This window comes from Balaenoptera acutorostrata, chromosome 2 (assembly GCF_949987535.1).
Source record: "Balaenoptera acutorostrata chromosome 2, mBalAcu1.1, whole genome shotgun sequence".
In the NCBI taxonomy this organism is placed as follows: Eukaryota; Metazoa; Chordata; class Mammalia; order Artiodactyla; family Balaenopteridae; genus Balaenoptera; species Balaenoptera acutorostrata.
Genome location: NC_080065.1, coordinates 74,068,525 through 74,074,905, shown reverse-complemented (window position 1 = coordinate 74,074,905; position 6,381 = coordinate 74,068,525).

Here is a 6,381-nt window from a genome sequence, read left to right as displayed (position 1 = left end):
TTCTAAACTCTAACAATCTGTCAAAGCAAAGACTGTGGGGTCTGTAATTTGCTAACTCCACCCTTGTTCATATATTTCCTCCAAGGAGTCCCTCAGACCTTCTTCACCCTCCACCATCCATTTCACAATCCCCCATTCCCTCCAACCCAGGGAATTCTAATCTTGAGATTCTCTTTAAAATCTGTGTATTAACTTCATAGGGTTGCTGTAACAAATTACCACAAACAGGTGGCTTAAAACAACAGAAATGTATTCTCTTACAGTTCTGAGGCCAGAAGTCTGAAATTAAGGCATCAGCAGGGCTGCAGTTTTGGAGGACCTAGGGGAGAATCTGATTTTTGTTTCCCCCAGCATCTGGTAGAGCTGGTCAGTATTCCTTCACTTGTGGCTGTATTACTCCAATCTTAGCCTCGTTGTCACACTGCCTCCTCTTCTCTGTCTTCTCTTCAGTCTGTCACATAAAGATACTTTTCATTGGATTTATGGCCGAGCAGACAATCCAGGGTGATTGATCTCTTCATCTCCAGATCCTTAACTTAATTACATCTGCAAAGACCCTTTTTCCAAATAAGGTAACATTCACACATTCCAGGGATTGAGACATAGACATATCTACATCTTGCTTAAGGATACCATTTTTTTTTTCCTTCTTCTTTTAAGCTTTACCTCTTGAAGCTTTGAGGAAATTCAAGAAACCTCTTCTTTCTTCATCACCTTAGCTTTCAAGACTGCATCTTCACATTGAGCACTTTGGAAAATTCAACCTACTCCTTTGTTTCAGTTGCTTTTTTTTTCTGGAATTTCCCCTTCCCTGGGCAAATGAATATTACACCAGTGGGAGGAAACATCCCAAATAATTCCAGGTTTTAGATTTCCACTTTTCACCTTGAAGGCAGACATTTGCCCATGTTTAGTGTTCTAGCACCTATTCTGTTTACCATAATTCCTCAAAGATGGGAACAGTTGTTCTCAGGTCTCATTTGTACTCCCTGCCCCTCCACCCACAAAAGCCTGCGATATAAGCCATTCATATCAGATGATGGATTCTAAATTGGAACTGTTAGGTACTTCTTAGAATTCCTTTTTCTATTTGGGAAGAGTATTGCTTCTTGTCACTATTTATACTACTCTTTTGAGTAATATTAATAAGTTCCTATTTACTGAGTCACTACTATGAGCCTGGCTCAGTGTTTTGAATGTGTTACTTCCATTACGCAGAACAATCCTATGAGAAAGATATACTTATCTCCATTTTACAGATGGGGAAAAGGAGACCCCGGGTAATATAACTATTAAGTGTTGAAACAGAGAATTAAATCCAAGTTTGCCTGACCCCACAAATACACATAGTTCTTTCTACTATGTCAAGCTGCTTCTCAAGTTTCCTTTGTAGAGAATGAAGAAAATAATATTTAGGGACTCTGTTTTCTCTCTCAGATCTAACTTTATACCAGCAGCTGTAAGTGGGCTTTTCCCTTCCTTGATCATCTTCTGCCTTTGAAGAGAATTTTAAAAGGCCCGTTCTTTGTCCTCTCTTAGCATTTTTTACAAGTCTCACCTCATTTGGGAGCTTCAGATTTCTTGACTATGCTTTAAGGCCCATGTTACCTTCTTATAATTATCCTTGGTATGTGGTTGTTTTCTCCCAAGGTTTCTGTCACTTCCAATTAGCCAAGCAATTTCTCCTTGTTGGTCAGAATTAGGTTCCCCAGTTGCTCTGCTGGGACATCAAATCATGAGAAAGGCAAATCAAAAACTTGTCAGATGTTTTGCTTTTAGCCCAATGAAACTTTTAGGAGGTGTCCAGCTATTTGAGTTTTCTTTTTTGATTGTTGCATTGCTACATGTATTGACAAATAGTATGCTGTAGGGTATTATGGTATCAATAATGAATTCTTTTATGAATAATTGCATGTGACAGTACATGTTTGGAACCAGTTTTAAACTTCTTAAATAAAACACTCTAAAGCAGTTCCAAGCTTCCCATTGTCTATGTGTACACCTAGTCATTCTAACACATTCCTGTTTCTCATTCCCCACTCAAGTTTATCACATGGAGAAATATTTTTTATTTCTAGTAAACTAGTTTGTGTATCTCATTTTGAGCATAATCCCAAACCAGAAAGTGGAAGATAGGCTGGGGAATATGACCTCTCTGAAGTAAAGCATATGTTAGGAAGTCTATGAATTAAGGTCACAAAACAGAGGGCTGTGAATTTCTATGAAAAAAATATTATAACCTAATTTTTGCTAACCTCTAAGTGAAATTTAGCATTTCTTTCAATTGTGAACATAGGCAACAAACCAGTGTTACTAGAAGTACCACTGACTTTTTCACCAATAAAAATCACAAATATTTTTCCATCACATTACTATAGTTGTAGAAATCTCAAGATATAGTGTTCACTACTTTAAAATTATAGATATTATTCGACCCTCTACTAGATTTTGTTTTTCAACGCATTAATAAAGAAGCACATGTACAGAACACTTTTGTTGAATAACTTGATTACTGTATTTTAGTATAATTGGTTTCATTCATGATCCTATGCATATTTTATGCATTTAAAAACATGATTCTACAAAGGGCTTTATAGGCTTCACCAGACTGCCAAAGGGATCCGTAGCACAAAAAATGATTAAGAATATCTATTATGGATTCTGGCATTGCGTTAAGAGCATGTAGTCTGGTGTCACATTGCTTAGGTTCAAATTCTGCTCTGTCATGGTATGACTTTGGCTAAGTTACACATACATTTTGTGCCTCAGATTCTTCACGTGTAAAACGGAGATAATATTATAATACCTACCCAAAAATCTTGCTATGAAGATGAAGTAATATCTGTAAATGGCTTAACACAATGCCAGGCATATAGTATGTTATTTATCTCCACATATACCCAGATGACAAGGGTTTCATTCAAATCCTATTTACATTTATTCTATGTACAGATTTTCTTTTTTTTACCATGTTGTCACTGTCTAAAATTTAAAATTACATTATAAAATATTGGCTATTTTCAAATGGATATTTGTAAAATACATGTGTGATATAAGGAAGAATTATACAGTGATGATCCATAGGCCTCCCATCCAGTTAAAGGGAAAAAAGATACTTTAAAAAGGGTGAATATATAATTTACTATCCAAACTAGGACACTTTTGAGAGTGAAAGAGAGTGCTATTAGTTATTACACCAGGAATATAGGCAAACCAGGACTGTTCTGACTAAATTAACATGTATAATCACACTACTTTTATGTTCCTTGTGTTCCCCTGCCTTAGTCCATTCCCTTCTTTCTGCAGCTAGAGAAGATCACTATCTTGATTTTGTGGTTATCATTCTGTTGCTTTATAGATTTACTTCTTAAATTATTTATTTATTTATTTACTTTTGGTTGTGTTGGGTCTTCGTTTCTGTGCGAGGGCTTTCTCTAGTTGCGGCAAGCGGGGGCCACTCCTCATCGCGATGCACGGGCCTCTCACTATTGCGGCCTCTCTTGTTGCGGAGCACAGGCTCCAGATGCGCAGGCTCAGCAGTTGTGGCTCACGGGCTCAGCCGCTCCACGGCATGTGGGGTCCTCCCAGACCAGGGCTCGAACCCGTGTCCCCTGCACCAGCAGGCAGATTCTCAACCACTGTGCCACCAAGGAAGCCCTATAGATTTACTTCTTATGTTTGGTCTCTTAAACAAAATATTGTTTACTTTTACTGGTTCTTTAATTTATAGAAGTGAAATCCTACTGTACTATGCTTTTGTGAATTGCTTTTCTGCTCAGTGTTGTTAGAGATTCATCCATGTCCATGGATTTGTGATTCATTTTTCCCACTGTTGTATTCTACTGTATGAGTATACGTAATATATTTAACCACTCTACTGTTGATAGACAGTTGGGTTGTTTCCGATTTTTACTGTTATAAATAATACTGTTAGGAATTTTCTTGCTCATATATCCTGATACACATTTCTCCTGGGCCATAAGAGACGTGCAAATTCAAGTTTACTAGATAATGCCAAATTGTTTTCCAAATGGATATATCAGTTTATACTCCAACAAGTAACATAGAAGTGTTCTGGTGATATAGTCAGACTTTAACATTTTTGCTTATGTGGTGGGTGTGAAATGATATTCAGCATGTGGTTGAGCATCTCTTTGGGTTTCCTCCTTTATGAATTACCTATTTATAGTGTGGTAGTTAAGAGCATTATCTATTTTTAAAAATATTTAAATTGTAGTAATTCTTTACACAATTATTATTACAAGTATTAATCCCTTTGCCAATAATATGGGTGGTAAAGATCTCCCAGTTTGTATCTTGTCTTCTCCTCTCCTTATGATGTCTTTTTTTTTTTTTACTTTTTATTATGGAAAATTTTAAACATACATTAATGTATAAAAATATGCAGAATAAAATAATGAGCTCCGATTTACCTATCACCCAGCTTCAGCAATTATCAACTCATAACCAATTCAGCTTCATTTATACTACCACTCACTTTCTCCATCTCTTAGTATTTTACAGTATATCCCAGACATTATATCATTACATGTCTAAATATTTCAATATGCATCTCTAAAAAATAGGGATCTTTAAAAATTACTATTATAAACACACAAAAAAATTTACAATACTTCCCCAATATCATCAAATATTCAATAAGCATCCAAATTTCCAATTATCTTAAGTGTGTGTGTGTTTTAAAGTTTGTTTGAATCATGATCCAGATAAAGTCTTGTGGTAGCAAGCCTCTAAAATGGTACCCAATGATTCCTACTCCCTGGTATTTACACCCTTGTGTAATCTCCTATGTATGATCAACCTGTGGGTCACATATCTGTGTAATGGTATGTCACCTTTTTTTTAAATGGTTTTGATTTTCACATCGTTGATAACAAATCATATCAAGCATTTTTTTAAACTTTTTACTTTATATTGGAGTATAGCTGATTAAAAATGTTGTGATAGTTTCAGGTGCACAGCAAAGCGACTCAACCATAAATATACATGCACCCATTCTCCCCCAGAATCCCCTCCCATCCAGGCTGCCACATAACATTGAGCAGAGTTCCCTGTGCTATACAGTAGATCCTTGTTGGTTATCCTTTTTATTATTTTTCTTTATATTTTTTTTGAATTTTTGAATTTTATTTTATTTTTTATACAGCAGGTTCTTATTAGTTATCCATTTTACACATATTAGTGTGTACATGTCAATCCCAATCTCCCAATTCATCCCAACCCCCCACCCCCGCCACTTTCCCCCCTTGGTGTCCATACATTTGTTCTCTACATCTGTGTCTCTATTTCTGCCCTGCAAACCGGTTCATCTGTACCATTTTTCTAGGTTCCACATATATGTTAATATACAATATTTGTTTTTCTCTTTCCGATGTACTTCACACTGTATGACAGTCTCTAGATCCATCCACGTCTCTACAAATGACCCAATTTCATTCCTTTTTATGGCTGAGTAATATTCCATTGTATATATGTACCACATCTTCTTTATCCATTCGTCTGTTGATGGGCATTTAGGTTGCTCCCATGTCCTGGCTATTGTAAATAGTGCTGCAATGAACATTGGGGTGCATGTGTTTTTTTGAATTATGGTTTTCTCTGGGTATATGCCCAGTAGTGGGATTCCTGGGTCATATGGTAATTCTATTTTTAGCTTTTTAAGGAACCTCCATACTGTTCTCCATAGTGGCTCTATCAATTTACATTCCCACCAACAGTGTAAGAGGGTTCCCTTTTCTCCACACCCTCTCCAGCATTTGTTGTTTGTAGACTTTCTGATGATACCCATTCTAACTGGTGTGAGGTGATATCTCAGTGCAGTTCTGATTTGCATTTCTCTAATAATTAGTGATGTTGAGCAGCTTTTCATGTGCTTCTTGCCCATCTGTATATCTTCTTTGGAGAAATGTCTATTAGGTCTTCTGCCCATTTTTGGATTGGATTGTTTCTTTTTTTAGTATTGAGCTTCATGAGCTGTTTACATATTTTGGAGATTAATCCTTTGTCCGTTGATTTGTTTGCAAATATTTTCTCCCATTCTGAGGGTTGTATTTTCGTCTTGTTTGTAGTTTCCTTTGCTGTACAAAAGCTTTTAAGTTTCATTAGGTCCCATTTGTTTATTTTTGTTTTTATTTCCATTACTCTAGGAGGTGGATCAAAAAAGATCTTGCTGTGATTTATGTCAAAGAGTCTTTTTCCTGTGTTTTCCTCTAAGAGTTTTATAGCGTCATGGTCTTACATTTAGGTCTTGAATCCATTTTGAGTTTATTTTTGTGTATGGTGTTAGGGAGTGTTCTAATTTCATTCTTTTACATGTAGCTGTCCAGTTTTCCCAGCACCACTTATTGAAGAGACTATCTT